The sequence below is a fragment of the Pan troglodytes genome, chromosome 2 (genome assembly GCF_028858775.2).
Source record: "Pan troglodytes isolate AG18354 chromosome 2, NHGRI_mPanTro3-v2.0_pri, whole genome shotgun sequence".
Lineage (NCBI taxonomy): Eukaryota > Metazoa > Chordata > Mammalia > Primates > Hominidae > Pan > Pan troglodytes.
In genome coordinates, this window is record NC_086015.1 from 118,172,035 (window position 1) to 118,192,677 (window position 20,643).

General features: G+C 36.5%; 1 protein-coding gene across 42 annotated transcripts in view; it reads right to left on the bottom strand.

The window, feature by feature from the left end:
- ZBTB20 (zinc finger and BTB domain containing 20) overlaps positions 1-20,643 on the bottom strand; it is an 830,436-nt gene that overhangs the window by 539,326 nt on the left and 270,467 nt on the right. For 2 of the 42 annotated variants that reach the window (XM_063806119.1, XM_054682158.2), the window contains exon 4: positions 17,792-17,861. The exons of 37 other annotated variants lie outside the window; for them this stretch is intronic. The gene's annotated coding sequence lies outside the window, so the exon portion shown is untranslated. Of the gene's footprint in view, positions 1-15,644; positions 15,773-16,444; positions 16,505-17,791; positions 17,862-20,643 lie in introns of those variants that run through there. 3 more of the 42 variants (XM_054682184.2, XM_054682185.2, XM_054682150.2) reach the window with 2 other exon arrangements.

A 20,643-nucleotide genomic window follows, 5' to 3' on the forward strand; every position in this document is an offset into this window, starting at 1 on the left:
CACATACATTATCTAATTTGATCTTCATGCCAGTTCTGAGGTAGTATTATTATGATTATGCCCATTTTTGGAAGAGAGATTCAGAAACCACAAAATGGCAGAGTTGGCATTGAACAGATGTTCCCAAGAGGCAAATACCCCTTCAGTAAAAGAAGCAGCTGATGCTAACAAGGATAAATAAGAGCAGACAATTCAGCCTGTGAGCTCTTGTTTAGGGGTACAACAGAATTTCTGGAAGCTGCATTGGGGTAATGATAATCCACCATGTGGAATGTTATCTGATGATGTATTTATCAAAAAAAACTAATAAAAAGAAAATTAAAAAAGATACAATAATTGTTACTGCACTACACCCTAATGAATTATTGTGTTCAAGGTTCTTACAAAAAAAAAGTAATATTATACTCGGCTTATGTTTTAATTGATTTATTAATATTTTATCACAGGAATGTAATTTAAGCTCCTCATGATTTAGATCTCATAAACCTTTAGCATTTTGCAAATTCAAATTCCAATTTAAAGCCAGGGCGAGCAATTAACTTTTCTATCATCTTGTCAGGGGAGAAGGTTCGTGTTTAATTTGAGACAAAGTGACAGAAATATATATACACTGTATGTATTACTCCAATTTAATTTATGAGTCAGCACCATCCACCTTCAAAATGTAGATTTAATAGAAGAGGAGGAAGAAAAGGCCGTGCTGTCATGATAGGGCTGTAATATCTGCCCTGAATTTCTTACATATTAAAAAAAAGTCACTGGTTTGTTGAGATACCAAGCTAGATTGATTGCAGGCCTATTTCCAGTTCTTTTGTTTCACATTCCACTTCCTGATTCTTTTCTCATACAGCACATAATCTCATGGATATCACAGGGAGTTCTTACCCCCACTTCTACCTCTACTCCTACCCCATCCTCCATTTTCATGCATAGCTGCTTCTACAGGTTTATCCTAAATCTTGACAAGTGAGATAAACTATGGTAAATATTGCTTTGAGATCACGTCTTCATCACCTTTCTCATCTTTCCAAAGCCACCTTCTAAGTGCTCTCTACCTAAAACAAACAAACATTAAACCTCCTCGCAATTTTATATTTTAATGTGCAGGGTGTATCTGGCACGGTAAAACACTGGCACTTTCCCATGATCCTTTACAAAATATTTAAGGACAGGATATGAATAAATAAGCTAAAACCACAGAAGGTAGTCAGGTGAACTGTAGGGAAGTACTTCCCCTTGGTGGTTATTAAGCACTGGAACAGGGCTGCGGAGAGAGGTTAAGGAATTCTTACTAGCGCCGTTATCCTATAATTCACCAAAGGCACACAATGCTCTATGCTGATGAGATGAGTTACATGACATCTCCTCCCTGGTTCAATCAAAGGAAAGCAATTTACATCTCAAACCAGTTCTCTCATCAGTGGGACATAAAAACTGCAGAACAGAGATGCAGCAAATGTGCTTATTTATACAGAATCAACTCAGTTGCCACTGTTCTTTATTATTTTCCTTCTCTCCCACCTCCCCTGTATGGTGGCCATTTTGAATAGGATGCTTAAAATTCTAAAAGTGAGAAAAAGAACCAAGAACAATTCAGTAACAAAATTAACTAAAGATAACTTGTGCTTCTGACAATCAGTGTCCCTTGTGGTGTTAGGCCAATCCCTTTGTTCCACTTAAAAATAAAATCGGATTCCTCTTGCTGGCCACAGGAAAAGAATTAGAAGACGATTAATGGAAAATTCTGGAAGGTAGCCTTGTAAATGTTTATTCACTTTTCAGGCATACAATGTTGTGCTACATAAGTGAATACAGTGCATTTGTCAAAGAAAGGCCATGTTGAATTAGTGTGAGGTCTTCATTCATAAAACAAGCTTATTTTTACTAATAATCTCTATTAATCTCAGCTTAATTATATTAGGCATTTTTCACTTGCATACAACAGTAAAAATGGCCAAAACTGCATTTACTGCACCTGCTTAAACGCAGTTATATCCCTAAAAACGATTGCAGGGAACAAGCTCCCACAGACATGGCTTTTAGGCAGAATATGGGATTATGGCAGAGGGGTTTAAATACAGGAGGTAAAAATGGTAATCATATTCATCAACTACACAAAGAAGTAAAAACAAGAAGCTCTAGATAATTCTTTTTAGTGGACTCACTAAAATAACAATAACAGCTTGATGAAGAGAACATGATTGTCGAAAGCTTGTCCATTTTACATTTTCTCTTTACATAGTGCAATAAAAAGGAAGCACCTGCAGTTTCTACTTCTGCGTGTATTCGTGTGTGTGTGTGTGTGTGTGTGTGTGATGTTGAAAGAAATCATGGACATCATATTTGCTTTAGGAGCTACCAGTCTAATCTTAAGTGCACATTCCCTACCATAAAGTTGTATTTGAGCCCCATGCAGTGCAGAAACATTCTTCAGCTTAGAAAGTGCAGTCTTTGTTTCACACCCTTTTCCTTCATTCAGACACATCAGCATCTTATCACTTTGGACATTAAAGTAAAACAGACTTCTTTGTCATGAATATTTTTAGACAAATTACACCAAAATATCTTGTATTTTCCATTTTTTAGTGGAATCTACTTTACTGACATATAACAGCCCACCGTAACATCACTGTTGTGATGTCCTACTACTTATCTAAAAAAAGTACTATTAACTACATATCGCAGGTATTTGAAGTATATAAGAAAACCATAAACTGAATTACATTGTACGGCTGGTATGATCTCACATGAAGTTTGAGCTATCATTATTAAAAACAGAAATTGCATTTAGTTAATGCATCTGACAGTAAGCCAGTCAACTTTCAAGGTTGTATGATGAGAAAAAAAAATATTTTTTAAAAAAACAGAAAATGCCTGAAAAATTTCACAAGAGCATTTCACATGACAAGAGAATTCTTCCTCTCTCCCTTCTGCTGCCTGCCTGCCCACCTTTCTTCCTTCCTTCCTTCCTTCGTTCCTTCCTTCCTTTCCTCCTTCCTTCCTTCTCTCCTTCCTTTCTTCTTTCTTTTCCTCCTTCCTTCCTTCCATTCTTCCTTCCTTCCTTCTTTCCTTCCTTTCTTCCTTCCTTCTTGCCTTCCTTCCTTTCTTCTTTCCTTTTTCCTCTCTCCCTCTCTTCTCCTTCCTTTCTTCCTTCCTTCCTTCTTCCTTTTCTTTTCTCGTGCTTCTCTCCCTTAGTTTCTCTCTTCTTTCCTTCCTTCCTTCAATTTGGTGGAGGAGGTGCAAAAATTTGAGTAAGAAAATAATATTTTTGTTTCAGAATCCACATGCTTTTACTATTCATCATGCTAACTTAGGGGGAAATTTAGATAACTTCTTATGGCGTTTTTTTTTTTTTTTTTTGAGTTTATAGATATCTTTCAGGGGTCAAGCTATTTCCAAACATTCTTATAATGGCCTCCAATACTCCACACTGCAATATATAGCATGCTCTAAGCAAAGGCAGTCTTTTATAAAAGACTGCAATAGCTAGTGAAGAAATACTTTTTTTGATTACTTTTATAAAGGCACAGAGCAAACAACAGTACAGTATGTACATAAATAAAGCAAAGGTTCAAACTGCACTTTTACAACTACAATGTCACAAATAGACCTCATCCCCTCTCTGCTATTCTATATATATAGGTTGAAATCTGAGGCTTAAAACAATGTTTGAACAACAAAACAGAATAAATGACTAACCCAATCTTTCAGGTTCCAAAAACAGTACTGGAGAGTTTTCTATTTTTATAGGCGTTTGTCACTATGGACATTCAATATCTATAATTCTGAAATTACGGCCGGGCGCGGTGGCTCACACCTGTAATCCCAGCACTTTGGGAGGCCAAGGTGGGTGGATCACGACGTCAGGAGATCAAGACCATCCTGGCCAACAGGGTGAAACCCCATCTCTACTAAAATACAAAAAATTAGCCGGGCTTGTTGGCGTGTGACTGTAGTCCCAGCTACTTGGGAGGCTGAGGCAGGGGAATCGCTTGAACCCGGGAGGTGGAGGTTGCAGTGAGCCGAGATCGTGCCACTGCACTCCAGCCTGACAACAGAGCAAGACTCTGTCTCAAAAAAAAAAAATTCTGAAATTACAACAAAATTAGGATCTGAATATGTGTTTTACAAAATGATTTGCTATAGGCCTTCATGGGGGAGATGGCAATCCCTAGTATATCAAACACTGTGGCTTAATTTTTTTTAATCTTCACAAAACTCTTCAAGAATGGTTGTCATAATGTAAGAAGTGTCAGCATTACCAGAACAATCAGAGATTTCCATAGGCAGAATAACATTAGAGATTACGTCATTACAACAGATAGCCCTCATACTCAATGCATCTTACATGGTCAGTTAAACCAAAGGGTAGAAGGCACTATAGGATAATTGTGAGAAGAGTTGCTTTCTAAGTGGAAGAAAGGTGAAAATAAAGCACCTGCAGTGCTGTGCTTTCACTTTACTTCCTGCCCTCACAGTCATCCTGGAGATCTTACTGGTGTGCTTTAACTGTCTTGTGGCATTCTCTTTCAAAAGCATCTTCAGGGACTAAAGTTCAGGTTTTATCAGAATAGACATAGTCCTGTGCCACTTGACAGAAGGCATTTTACTCTTTTTTATGGTTTCACTAAAATCAAGAGTATCACAAAAACATCTTAAGATCTGAAACTGGGAATCGCCTCATAAGCATGTCTTCCAACCCTACAGGTTGTATAAGGCAAGTATGTGTAGACTGAATGGAACCCTCTATGTCTGGTTTTTCAGTATTGTAAAGACTTTCAAAGCTCATTAAGTACTTCTTTGCTGATACACACCAAGCTAAGTCCCACCTCAGGGCCTTTAGACCTTTTGTTACCCATGACTGGAATGCTCTTCCTGTAGGGTTTAGCATGCTTCTCTCTTTATTCTGGTTTCTCCTCAAATGTCACCTCTTCAGGAGACTTACACTGACCATCACATCTGAAATAGCTTGCCAACTTTACTCTACCTATCTCACTTTATTATTTTTCATAGTATTTATTTTTTTCCGGAAATTATGTACTGCTTATTATCTGTCTCCCCTAATAAAATTTAACTTCTTTGAACCAAATACTTTGTCTTATTCCTTAGTTTATTGCTAGTGTCCAGTACTGTGCCTAATATATGGTAGGTGCCCACTATATATTTGTCAAATAAATAATACTTAAAATTTAAAAATTTATTCTCCTTTAAGTTGTACAGTTTAAGCCTCACCTTATTTTCTGCTGATAAGAGAAGGTATCACCTACAATGACCCTTCACATTCTAGACAATTAACAAAGTCTTTGTGGAAGAAGAACTATTCCAGGAAGAATGTGTTCAGACCTGGTTTGAAATCACAGCCTGTTGCTGTGGGGCATTTATTACCCACCATTTAGCTAGATTAGTGAATAGATGGAGTTAACCAAAATGCTGACAAGACACACACCACACATACACACACACACACACACACACCCCAAAAACGAAACCTCAGTCCTCCAAAACTCTCCTTACTCTTGTAATTGGAGTGCATTGCCACTTTGCTCCAAGCCAAAGAACAGATAAGAAAGAGAAGCAAAAATCAGAAGAACTTTGGAAGCCATTTCACTAGAGCTGCCACCTGTCACTTACGTAAGAAGATGCAATCATCCATCTGTCCAAACTGGTGAATCATAAGGTCTTAAATACTATTTACTTTCCCCAAAATAGTGAATCCCTTGCAATTTTATATCACATAATAACAAAGGGACATGATTCTTATTTGTTTTTCCTTTAGATACACATAGAACATTTTCTTTAATGTGGCATACAACTTTAAAAATATAAACACCAATTCACTGAGGTATTTTTTTGGTAGAAAAAAAGTGTCTATCATAATTTTAGTAGCAATAATAGTTCTGTACATTTCTTTTAGCAATTACAACCTCAGATTTCTAAGCACTGTGCAAACATTAATTTACTAAGTTCTGCTGTGTTCTCTTTGTGAATTAGAATATTATCTTATCTTCATTATTTTTAGGTGAGAGTCACATGGCTATGGCTTGCCAGGGCCACACGGTAAATAATTTTTTTTAAAGTGGTAAGATGCCTCTGTTTTGAAAGTGGATGCCCAGGGAAGATTAATAAAATAGGATAAGAACATACCTAAAATGGCATCTGTTTTTTTTTTTTAACCTAGTGCTTCCATTCAAATTTTGTTTTGGGATATGAAGTCACCTGATAGCTCAGTTCAAAACTCGAATAAACATCCTTGAAAATAGTAGGGTTATTCTTTAAAAATAGTAGTTATCAATTATTGAGTGTGCACCTTGTGCCAGGCACAGTTCTAAGAGATCTAGTTCTAGGAGGGAAAGTGTACGAGTCCACGTGAACAAGGACTTGGTGTCTTATTCACTACTGTATGCTCCGAGCCTATAACATACCTGGACGGTAGTGAGGGTTCAGTTGGTATTTGTTGCAATAAATGTATAAATAAGGGAAGCTTTCTTGGTTCCAGAAAACTAAACTGTCTGAATTTTGAAACACAACCTGTTTGTAAGTTGGGGGCATCATATTAAACATTTTCTTTTGGAAGCAGAGGAGAAGGGAAGAGATTTTATTTGACCCAATATATAACCAAATCTAGGATAATAGTGATCCTCTTTACAATAAAGTTCATTTATTCAACAATTATTTATTGAATACATACTATGTGCCAGGTATTGGAAGAGGTTCTAGGAATAAAGACAAGGTCCTTATTTCAGAACTTAAATTACTGTTTATGGGTATAAGAGGAAAATATCTTCATATACAATGCAATTATGAGGCAAGATTTTTCTATGAACCAGTGACTTCTGTTTGTTTTTACCATGTTACCCTCCTAATTTACTAAGGCTTCAATTACTTGGTTTTCTTCTGAGTAGCCAGGAGGACATTATACCAAAAAGTAAGTATACTGATTAATTACAACATATATCCATAAAGTGGAGGGGATATCTGAAAATCACCTAGAGAATCTGACCAATATCTAAGAAATTAATTTAGGTCAAATGATTAGTTCTGAAATGTCTGAGTTATCTATATTAGTTATTCATATTGCCAGTTCTTAACTTGTTCTATACAAACACAATCTGAAGCTTCATCTGGGCTTCTTCAAATTGGAACCTAGTTACAACTCTGAATGGATAAGTTCAAGAATAATGCCACTACAATAAAAAAGAAATAAAGAAGGGCACAAAGTATTAGAAGATAAATTATCTAGAGATTAATAAAGTCTTTGGTAAGAGTTTGCAACTCTATCACATATGGGCTAATTGGAAATCACTGCTTCCAGGGCTAATGACCTCATTTGAGGTTACCCTGTGGGACAATAACATGGCCTACCTCTGTCCACTAAACAAATTCTGTCAAAACATAACTTACCAAAGTATAGCTTGTTGAGGGGTATACATATCTGAATTTATTTTACTCTGATAATCTGCCCGAAAGGTTCTGTTACTTGAAGGCAATATCACTTCCTTTGGGTTCACTTGTAGGACACAAAATGCAGCTTTTGCAAATATTTCTGCTTGTAAACTAATTCTTCAGCTATAGTATATAAACTTCACTCTATAAGAAAACCAAAGAGGCCAAGGGACATTAAGTTTGGTGTTTAATTGCTATCAGCAATTAAAAATTGCTAGCAGCCCACTTAACATTTTCTTCTTCCTCTAAAAATGAAACTGAAACGTATCTTTTAGCTGAGAGTTCTGTAATGCTGAGAAAACATCCTAAATACATCTTGGCAAAGGAAGAAAAGAAAAAAATGTGATATTGATGTATTTGCTTTTCTAGTATATTGAAATCAAGAACTAGATACAGGTGACAGATCTGCTTCCACCTGCTGGCTCAGTGAATTTGTAAAACTGAAATCTGTTATCTAAAAATCACTAGTACATTCAGAATTACTTAGCATTCCCTTTCTGTTTGTACATGTTCATGACAATGATAAAACAGCCCCAGGAATTCTGCTACCAATCTTCATATATATGTCCATTGACATTGTCTCCATCAAATTCAATCCAATAAAATTAAATGGAGTTAAATAAAGCAGTCTGCTTGAACCTCAGTATCTCTCATTTCTTATTGTATTGTGCCTCTTATCATTTCTTATTTATTTAGCCAAGGTTAAAAAAAATGGTTTCCAGATTCAATTATAATTTCCCTCCTGGTCTCCTATTTCTTAAGTATTTTTTCCTTTTTATTTTCATATAATTACAAGGATTTTTTTTTGGCAATTGACATGAACAACATTATTCAAAGGAAAAAATACTTAAAGTAGCTACTATCTTATAGCAAAGAGGACATTTCCATCTATGTTTACCATAAAAATTTTCACTGGATTCCAACATTTTCATATAATACTATCTACAAATATTGCCTGCTTTGAGAAGACTCCAAATTGTAGGAGGTAGATGGGCGATAGGTAATGCATGGAGGAAGTTGGTAAAGAAGACAAATTTCTAACTATGACTTCCGGAGTTAAATTTTAAAAGAAATTGAGAAGTATACGAAAATGTTAAGACTGAAATATATGCAATTGGCTTACAATTTCTCCAACCACTTGAGGCAAGAGGGTAACTCCAACTTTTGCCCCTTCATTGCCACACTTCTTCAATCTGCATATGGATTTTATGTTTCCCCTTTACGGCTGCCCTTAATATTAATTTTAACCTCAAATAAAATTTTTTTGGAAGGAAGAGTAATATACACATTATAATTTTCTCTGGAGTTTTCCTCCCATAAGCAACAGCCAGATGACAACCAACTTCTCATTAGTCTCTTGAAAAACAAATCAGAAAGTTTCTTATGTCCTTCACACAGGATTGCCATCTATTATAAATAGTGCTGAAAGACCCCACACACAGCAAACTGAAGCATGTGGCATTTAATCCATCACACAGAAGGATCAAGAATTGAGTCAACACTTCTAGGGCTTCTACCCCTCAACTATGCATTTCCATGGTACCCATTTCCATGGTTTTTAGACTTTTAAACAAACACATTTGTCTAAAAACAAATACATATGCAGGAAACATTTCTCCAGGGCTCTCGCCTTTTCAGCTGCTTTTGGTTGACAGATGAGAACCCACATACAGTATTCTGAAATTCTGCGTCTTCTTGTCTTAAGTACTAGAGAAAGAAATATTTGGTCCTAGGTGGCAGATCTTACTTATATCACTTCTATTAAACGGGCAAGATAGAGTCACAAAAAGAGGACTTATGATTTTCACCTTATAATGGATTCCTTCTTGGCTTCCTTCCACCTCCTATCCATGGATTTGAACTTCATTTTGAAGGCACTTACAATTATTCTGAAAGAAAACTATCATTTTCATTCTCCCTCTCAAAAAAGTTTCTGAAGAAATTTGTTGCAAAGCCATGCTATCTGTAACATTACGAATATGTTAGCATATTTTTAGTGCTTCACTAGATTTCATAAATCTTACTTACCCATATCAATAACAACCAGTATAATTTGAAGGAAAAAGGAGAAATCTTGTGTCTTAAATTATATCATTTAAAATTCATGGATGAAGGTAGTATCCCTAGAAATGATCTGATTCTATGTGACTCCGGGAAAGATACTATTTCATTTCTGTTTTAGAGATTAAGAAACTAAAGTACAGATAAGTTAACTAACTTGCCTAAAGCCTTCTGGTGAATGAGATAGCCAAGATTTGAACCATGGAGTCCAACGCCAGAGGCTTAACCATTACATTATTCTACTTCTGTGTTGAGATTAATAGAGAGGAATTAAATGCATAATTTTGGAGGCAAACAGCTTAAGTTCAAATCCCAATTTCACCAGTTACTAGCTACATGACCTTGGGCAAAGATCTTAACCACTATGAAACTTTATTTCCTCATGTATTTAAATAATAGCTGTACCTCACTGAGTACTAAGCTATGTTCCAGTTATCGATGCTAAGTGTTTTACATGCATTATTCCATTTAATTATCATAATAACTCAACCAAGTATGTAGTGTTATCACCCCAGATTTAGAGATGAAGAAACTAAGGTTGAGTAATTTGCCTACTGTTATACAGTAAGGGGCGAAGACAGAATTCTAATAAGGGCAATCTCACTCTAGACACCTTACTCTTAGTCATTAAATTTGGTGATAATAACCAGTAGTGTCTACTTCATGGGGTTTGGGGTTGTGTTTTGGTCAGGATTAAATTAGGTAATGGAGGTGTAATGGCTAATTTTATAGGTCAACTTGACTGAGCCACAGGGTGCTCAGACATTTGGTCAAACATTATTTGGTGTACTTCAGTGAGAATGTTTCTGGATGAGATTAACATTTGAATCAGTAACTGAGTAAAGCAGATTGGCCTCCCTCATCTCCAAACAGCTGGAGGCTGGAACAGAACAAAAAGGCTGACTCTCTCGCAGGTAATAGGGAATTTCTCCTGCTTGACAGCCTTTGAGCTGGAACATTCCTTTTTTTTTCCTGTCTTCAGACTCAAACTGGAAACATCAGCTCTCTGCAGGTCTCTGGCCTAAGGAAGTTCAGACTAGGACTATATCATTAGCTTTCCCAGGTCTCAAGCCTTTGGACTAATACTTTGGACTAACGCAATTGGCTCTCTGGGGCCTCTAGCTTGCTGACTATAGATCTTGGGACTTGTGAGCTTCCACAGTCATGTGAGTCAATTCCTTATAAAACATTTCTTCTATACAGGTATACATTTTATTAGTTCCAATTCTCTGGAAACATAGTACACAGTTTCTGACACCCAGAAATAGTTAATGAATGTTTCTTAAACTGCTTTCCCAAGAAAAGCCAACAGAAAAGGAATTATAGGATGAAAAAGCCCCCTTCAGTAAGAGCAAAGATAGGTCCAGATGAGGAGGATAATGTTCTGTGGGCACTCGGCTCTTAAGAGAGGAGCAGGGGTAGGGGCAAATTTTAAAACACGATCTGCAGCTAGGTCAGATGATAAGCTTGTTTATGAAATAAGAGATGGCAGGAAAACCAGGTTGATCCAGATATCAAGAAGAAAAGCCACTTTCATCTTCCACTACCCTAACTGGAAGGGAATCTTGGTTCCTTACCATGATAGCAAGCTGACTAGAAATATAGATGTGATCTTTCCCTTTGAAAAGTAACAGGTTACAGGGAAAGTGAAGGAATTTATAGAAAAGGTCAAGTTTGTTTAGTGCCTTACTGTGTACTACTTCAACCAATTCAGCTCTATCACCCAGGTTGGAGTGCACTGGCACAATCTCGTCTCATTGCAACCTCCACCTCCCAGATTCCAGCAATTCTCATGACTCAGCCTCCTGAGTAGCCAGGGTTACAGACGCACCCCACCACGCCCGGCTAACTTGGTATTTTCAGTAGAGATGGGATCTCACCATGTTGGCCAGGCTGGTCTCAAACTCCTGGCCTCAAGTGATCCACCTGCCTCCGCCTCTCAAAGTGCTGAGATTACAGGAGTGAGCCACTGCACCTGGCCCCAATCCAACTCTTACATACATACTTTGTTTCCAGCTATAAACCATAGGGGCATAAAAAGACTTCTCTATGGAACAGGTTAGGTCCCTGAAGTTTTCAGGTCTAAACATGCTGGAGATGGCAATTAAAGCTTTCTAATATATGCAAGTTACATTAATATCTTTGAAATACCCATTCAATTACCCCAGATCATCACCTGTTAGACACCCTCTCTGTCAAATCTCTTCTGAATAACTTTGTTTAGTTAGATTTGGGGCCAGTATCGTAACTTCACATAGTCTGTACAGGAAGAAAATAAGTAAGCTTTACTCTGGATCTCAGGGAACATGTGTTTCTCCCATCATCTAAGCTAAAAAACAAGGAAGCTGCAACAGCTGGGACAAGAAGGAAAAGCCAATTTGATTTTTAAAGAAAATAGAAAATAAAAGCAATTTGTCCAATTCCAATGTGTGGTATCTATGCTGATTTTTCTCAAGTAAAAGTGCTTATCATTGCCAAAATCCCCAAAGTAACCACAGCTGACAAACTTCTCAGCATCAGAGCACTTGGCAACTGACAATAAGACCTGCTCCTTCCCCAAGCGGATAAAAAGCCAGGAACTCCCCAAACAAAACCAACAGCTTTTCTGTACTCTTAGTCTGCCTTCATGTCTTTTGAGCACAGTATATTGTCCTGTGTAATTGGAGGTTCATGTAGCACACTGATTTTACCCAAAGCATCAAAACTAATATAATTAATTTATATAATCTTCTAGTTACACTGACTATAGAACTTACCTTCACTACCTACCCAAATGTCTGCTGCTGATGTATACATATGATTGCACAAATTCTAAAGAGTACTGTCAATAAACAGAAATGTAAGTCTGCTAAAAATGCTTAAATATACAAAGAAATGCAAATATAAGCTCTCTACCATACATAGGATCTTTGTTTATACCAGTTGCACATGATCAATGGAAAAGGACATTCAAAACACTTTTGAATAAACAAATTATTATCTTGCATTAGCTTGTATCAATAGAATCCTTCAAAGTATTTTTTGTTCATAATAAAAATGTGTATAGGTTGGTTTGATTATTTTTTACTCTTATCATGGCAACTCAATATAACAATACTGTGCAGGTGGAAGAGGGAAGAGGGGAAAGAAGAGAAGCTGCAAATAACCAGTTTAATTACCCTAACAGTCATTTTTTTTTTGCAGGAAAAAGGTTCCATATGATAAGAATGTTTGTTCTGATCAAATATCTTTGCTCCATAAAGACCTTATGAATCTTCCTTCAATGTGAAGCTAAGCTATTTCTGAGGAGCTACTGGCACCTCCTCATTTTTTCTAGAGGTATCCATGTTCTAAAAATCTCAAATGATCTCAACTTAGGAGGTTACTGAAGCTACATAAATGTCAAAAGAAATGATAGATTTACACTTCTCCAATTTCTGCATTTGTTATGTAGCATAAATTCATGACAGAAAAAAAAATGATCCTCAAAACTCCTTAGAAGCTAGCTGAAAATCTTGTTTTAAGTCTACTCAAACCAAACCAAGTTCTGCTAATGTAAAACCTTAAGATTTGTGGTAGTTTTTCATTCCCAATATTAAAATAGTCTTTTATTAATTCTCCATCACATCATATTTTCCCTTGACTACTAAATCAGGTCCACATTTGTTGCTTCTATGTTTTTGACATCATGGAAGAATCTGGAGCAGTGGTACATTTTGCTCTTCAGAGATATTTTATTGGTTTAAAATGTTTGATTACTAAGGGGTTTAATCTAGTAATACTAGATTAAGTACTGTCTACCATAGGAAAAAATTCATCAGACTTAAGGTGTTTCCTCTTAAGTGGAAGTAGAAAGCCAAATTTCAAAGCCTACCGTGTTAATAACAAATGCTTTCTTTTATATTTTCACCAAAAAACAAGCCTATTTCCTTATCTAAGTTCTGTGCAAGTCTTTCTGATTTTCTCACAATAAACTATATGTGTGAAATCCCATCAGTGTTATCACCAATATTTATTCCTGATGGCCACAGCTTTTCTAATCTTTGTGTAGCCATATGCTTAATGTTACTTAACCCACTTGGAATTCCTTTCTTACGAACAAATAGCAAAAATGTAAGTTTATGAAGTATGCATTCCTTTTTTAATGCCAAAAATAAAAACAAAGGAAAATTTCTAAATTGGACATGTGATAATACATAAAATCTATCTGATAAAAAGTGTGTAATTACTGTCACAAAATCTTCACACAATCCTTGAAATCTCAGCAGTAGGGTGGCACCAAGTTCCCACACATCAATTAAAGCATGTACATATACGTCATTGGCGATAGGTCAGTCTCACAGAGAATAATCTCATGATGCCAAAGCTATCCTACCTGAACTTTAATTCCTGAATAACAACGTTGGCTAATAGTGTTTTACTGGATATTGTCTTACTTGCTAACATTTCTTATGGGGATCTTGATTAATTGGCTACCTAATCCCCAAAGATTATTCCAGAAAATAATAATGCCTGAAAAGTAGAGGTCTTTTCTTTCACCTATGCACAAATTTGTCATAGTTAATATGAAATTACTTTGTTCATCTGACCCCTAACAAGTAAAAACACATGAATTAAGATCAGCATGTAGGGGAAATGCACAAGAAATTAGGGCCATCTTGAGAGGACTGTCATCTAGTATGAATCACATACTGGTTGACCATTCTCCCTCCAATCCCATATTTTTATGGGGTTATACTTAATACGAAGAACAAGTGATTAATGGAGCATTAATCACAGAAGTCTACTGACTAAAAAGGACTGAAAATTCTGAGCCTTGCTTCAGTGGTGATGGTGGTGGGAATGTGGGAACAAAGTTGCTGCACAGGTAATCCCTAGTTTTGATCCAAAGAAATAGCAGCCAAGCAAAAACAGACAGACAGACACACGCACACACCCCTCAATATATATTAAAAATTCAAATTTCATTCAGTTTCTCAAGAAAATACCAAGAAGAATAAGACAGAAAATCTCTGTTCTTAGTCTTGGCCACTTTATTCTCCACATGGACAACCACTTTGCATCAAAAATCTCTCTCTACCCTTACTTTCACCTCTAAGTCTTTTCTCCATCCCATCTATCCCTTATGGGTACTTTTCTTTCCTCCCTCCTCATTTTTCCTGTCTCTAGCCCCTTCCTTTTACCCAAGTGAAATTTTGTCACTTTTGAGTTCCCCTCCCCTATGATCACTTTTCCAGTTCTATTTTTCATTCCCCTGATTCCACATTACCCAAGTTTTGACACCTAGCTGGCATGAAGAGAGTTCTTAGAAGAAATGGAAGAGAATGAGAAGAAGAAGTCTTTTCTGTGATACAAGAAAGGAGAAGGCCATGACTACTGACATGAAATTAACCTTGTCCCAACCACATACACGTACACCTCAAAGCTTTGTAAACCACTGGCAAATACCCTCTTATTATCTCCCCTGCCCCATCTCCCCTTTCTTTTAATTTTTTGGTTAGTTACCAATCATAGGAGTTAACTTCCTACATAGAGGGTAGACAAATCAGGGCAATCTATGATCTCTTTAGGTCCATGGATAGATGTTCACCCCCAAATGCAGAGCTCTGCTAAATACATCTTTCAGTATCTCTGCCTTCTTAGATACTCTAAGCTATAACTCTACTTTAGTTTTAGGGTCCTTTTTGCCTTTTTCTGGCCAGAACATATTGTTTTTATATGTCTTCCTTTTCATCTTCCCAAATGCCCTAATACCAGCTTAGGCTAAATGTGCTACTGGTATAAAATGTATCTTTCTCCTTAAAAAACACCAATTATTCTCAACCTCTGGGATCCAAAGCATCCGGAATAGGGGCCCTCTTCAATAATAATCAGTGAGTGAGTGATCTTAAAAGATATGTGGTTTAGGAAGATGAAGTTAAGTATTTAAGGTCACAAATCAAGTGTGGAGTGGGGCTGCAACCCAGATCCAGATGTTCTTTCTGACATGATCTCTCATTGTCTTTTTTCTTGTATTAATCAGTTGCTAAGTCTTATTATTTCTTCTTCATAAAAAAGCTAATGATCATATTATTGCAACACCATACTCTCTATACCACAACTATATATACTTATTTTGGAAAGCTAAGATTATTCAAGTAAGACTAAACAACACATAGGACCTTCAAAATATGCTCCTAATCTTCCCTTCTTGTCTTCGTTTCTGTCTCCTGGTCCCAGTTCCTCCCAACTTTATGTATGCATGAGTCTTTTCATGATCTTCTCTCTGCCTAGAGTTTACTTTCACTTCCTGCCAGGAAAAAAAAAATAAGTACCCTTTTTAAATAAGCAAACTCAAATATTATTTGTTCCATAAAGCCTTCCCAATATCTATTCCATGAGCCTTTCCCAACATCTCCACTTTCCTACTAACAGATCATATATCCTGTTGCTTTAAAATTCCTACTGCTTTCAAATTCTTTCTTCTTGCTAGATTGTGACATGCTTACTGGCAGAATCCATGCTAGATACTGGGAACACAAGGATTAAAACCACAACCCTTGTACTCAAGAGGTTTCCAGTACACTAGTAAGTCAAAAATATAAACAACTACGGCACAGGTCTGATGTAGAAAACATATTTCTATTTAATTGACTTGAATTATAGTTGCACACATTTTGTGTTGTAACCAAGATTATGTTACATATGATAATTTAAGTAGCCAAAAGTTGACTCAGGTTGAGTAGAGAAGTAAAAGCACATAAGAAAGAGAACAGGAAGAAATAAAACTGTAAAGATGTAATGGGAGAGAAAATACTGAGTTAACTGAAGTAATGGCTTAATGCAGAAATAAGACGTTTGGGGAAAGGAAGTTGAATTAGTTGAAGACATTTTTGGTAACAAGAGTCATGAAGCCTACAGTTGCCAGAAATTAAAAAAAAAAGGACTGACTATGGAGTATTTATTAAATACTCATACTCACTGTTTGAAGTACAAACTAAGAGGAATCAGAGGATCAAAGTGGTTGGTTATGACTTGCTCAGCTAGTAACTGCAAGTGCCAAAATTCAAACTGTGGAATATTTCAAAGTCCGCCCTTTCTAAATTCAATTTTGGCCTAAATCCAAGGAGGTAGTGTCCACAGAATTAGCTAGAAATTACTTATTTCCTAAAAGATCAAAGTCCCAAAGAACTCTGTATGATTTCAAGGCTGCTCATATGGTAATAATGGATAAATTTCACTTCATAGTCTAATCAACTAATAGACTTTAGGACAGCAAATATGAATGACATGAAGGTGCCTTGAGAACCATCGAGTCCTACCTCTTATTTTGAGACTAATTGAAGATACTGAGGCCCAGCAATTGAATCATATAGATTGCTAAAAGAAGTTCTGAGAAGAAATGAAATACAAAAGCTTGGTTTCTAAGGCTGAATATCATGAGAAACTATCACGTTATCCTGTGTGAGTGAGCTCCACGAGGCCAGGTATCTTGTCTCTTTTTTGGTCAACTGTATCTCCAGTATCTAGGAGAGTTTATGGTACTATAACTAGCACATAGTGAGCACTTAAAAAAAATCAGGTGCTCAAATAACACGGTTTAGTGAAGGAATTAATGGGTTCATATATGTGAATGTGTGTAAAGTGGGTGCAAGCATGTAATTAAATGGAAAACTGGTCATATTTAGTTAGATGTTACTAAATTTATTTTTATTTGCCATTTGGATCACATGATTTTCTCCTTTAAACATCCCAGTGACATTATAAATGTCTTATGTAGCAAGGTCTTTGGCTTCAAATGCCTTCACCAGGAATTAAGAGTTTAGTACACCATCAATGAATAGAATTTACAAAGTACCCTTTGGGCAGAATCATTAAGGAATTAAGGAAAGTTTTTTAACATATTGAGAAATAACACAAAAGGTTCTGAAAATAAAGGATAATATGAATATTTCATCTTTGTCTTAGTTTTGGGGGGTGGGGAACACAGAAGCAATATTTCATTTCTAAAACCATGTTCCCATGAAGCTGAGCAGAAGGACTGCTTATAACATAATTTTCCAGCCAAACTCCCAAAGGGCCCCCAACAGGCTTTCTCAATTTGTGGGTGCTGTCCTCTAACAATCTATTTCTTTCCAGACTCTCCTTGGAAACCAAAGATTTATGTCATTCTCTTCATATTTTAAAATGAAATTGTTCCAGGTTAAAGAAATTATGAAAACTGAAAGCCTGTCTTTATCCAAGAACCAACACTGCCTGGACAAATAACTTATGAATACATCCTATTCTGGAGGTATCATCAATGACTTTGCCTCTGTAGCACTCTTACCATTATTTGGACATTTCCAGAAATCAAGATCCACTTCAGTTTGTGAGGATGAGCTGTGCTTAGACATAGGCTTAAAAAGAAAAGGTAAATAAATATTCTGTCAGGTTATATAGGGGGAAGCAGACCCTCCCTTTTATAAATAACGTATACATTTGCTTCAACTCCAGAGTAAAGGAAAAATCTCATGGACTGAAAACATTTTTTAAAAAAATGAATATTCACTAAACAATCCTGAAATGCTTTTTGCTCTCTGAATACATTCAAACAAGTAGATATCACAGCATTTCATTGATAGCTTATCAAACCACAGAAAAGAACAGGAGGACAGAATACAAAGGGCATTCTTAAGGGAGCACCATCATGATTGTTCTGTAAAAACATATGAACATATTGCTATAAACTCATCTTCACAGGAAGTCACACAGCTTAATAAGCACAGACCTGCAAGTTAATATTAAAATTCACTTTGATTTCAGCAGCAGCAAAGCTGATCCAACTAGGAGCTATTACATAAAACCCTTATTGTCATATTCGTCATCACCACTCTCAATAGAGACCACTGCCAGCACCAAGAAGCCAGCCCTCAGTTCACCTCAGGAAACAGGCTACACAGACGGCCGTCCCAGTAACAATGCAGCAGTGAGATGGCCCTGTTTATTTTATCAGAATGGCACTCCCTTAATTTTTCAGTTCTCTTTATTGATGTCCTTTTTCATGTACAGGTCTATTAGATTCTACTTCCTTTACTGTCCTCCCAGGAATTGGTGCTTGCCAACTACAATAAGTTGTTTTGACAACTTGTCTAGCTATACAATACTCTGTTTCTTTCCCTCTACAGTCTTTTTGGCTTCAAATGAGTGCCTTCAAAATATAGCAGAGACTATCCAACCAAACTATGCTACAGGGGGGAGGAGCTTTCTATGTGTAAGCAATGTCCTGCCCAAACTACAATCTTTCATGTGCTCATAGTCCTCTTTCTTTTCCTATTTATTTTTATGGATAAGTCCCCCTTGCTATCTTGTCTACTCCTATCTTAATAAGGAATGACTGCCGTGACTACCCCCATCTAGCTATGCCATTCACCGCCAGCACCTCTGCTCTCCTCGTGTGCTTCAAGAAGAACTGATTAGCACTTTGCATAATTAACCTGATTAGCACTGTGCATAATCAAACTGATTAGCACTTTGCATAATTAAAAAGAAATAATAATAATAACAATAATAAGCACTAAGTAATATCAAAAGCTGTTAGTTCCACAGCCCTTTGGTTACCTCCAAGATTAGTTCAGTGCAGCATATTTTGCACCTTCACATTGAAATCTTTTCTTTAACTCAAAAGTCAAGAAAATAAATTAAAATGCTTGCAATCCACAGACTCATTATGGTTTTCATATCCATACCAGTTACCAAAATAATCAGTTTCTTACCCATACACATCTCCCTCAGTTTGGGTCTTACATATTTTACCCATGTTAAAATGGAGAAAATGGGGATATAAAACCAAGTGAATGAAAAATATTTAGAATAACATTAGAAAACAAGATATATGATGTGTATAGAAGCATAGAGAGAGTTATATAGAACTATATAACCCTCCCTTGTGTTGCTTCTGGGTGACAATGAGGCATGTGGAAAGAACTGGACAACCTATCAGAAAAACCTGGCTATGACATTTCCTGGCTAAGTGATTTAACTTTTTGGAACCTCAGTTCCCTCATCGGCAAAATTAAAATAATAACACCAGTTCTGCTACCTCAATAGCTGTAATTAAAATAATAATTTAGGAAGGTCCTTTGTGAACTGCAAGACACTTTACGTACATGAGGTATTCCATTCTAGGTCCCTAAATCTCCTATCCCCCAAATTTTATTTCACACCATGGACAATATTATACATTATGAATAATACATTTTAGGCTCAGTGCAGTGGCTCACACCTGTAACCCCAGCACTTTGGGAGGCCAAGGCAGGAAGATCACTTGAGGCCAGGAGTTCAAGACCAGCCTGGGCAAAACAGCAAGATCCCCATCTCTACAAAAATTTTTTTAAAATTAGCGGGGTAAGGTGGCATGCACCTGTAGTTTGTTTTTTTTTAAAATTTTTTATTCTCATAGGTTATTGGGGAACAGGTGGTGTTTGGTTACATGAGTAAGTTTTTTAGTGGTGATTTGTGAGATTTTGGTGCACTCATCACTTGAGCAGTATACACTGCACACAATTTGTAGTCTTTTGTCCCTCACACCCTTTCCCCCTGAGTCCCTAAAGTCCATTGTGTCATTCTTATGCCTTTGCATCCTCATACTCAGCAGGCTGAGGCAGAAGGATTGCTTGAGCCCAACAGTTCAAGGCTGCAGTAAGCTAAGAAGGTGCCACTACACTCCTGTCTGGGCAACAGAGCAAGACCCCATCTCTAAAAAAATAAGATAAAATAAAAATTTATATTTATAATGCCTTAAAATTAAAAAGTTATAAAGTCCTGTTGCATGCTTTGCCTTATTTCTTATTCAGGGCTGAATGTGACTAAAATTTTGACTTGGAGTTAAAACTGGACTCTAGTAATTATTGTTTCCATCACAGCTCTCATTTGTGTTTCTGCGGAGGTTAAAATCAAGCTGTTGCTGGAAATTCACAAGAGAGGAGAAGAAAATCTAGTACATTACTATTAATTTGGGACTACAACATAAGAGAATTCTGCAACTCTGCTTTTCTCCACCCCACCATAGCCAACCATCTGTTCCTTACCAACTTCGAGGCTTAGTTCAGTTCCACTTTCCTCCAAGAAACCACCTATGATACCAATAGATTGGAAATTATCTCTTTCTCTTTAATGCTTCCATAATATTTTATGTCATGC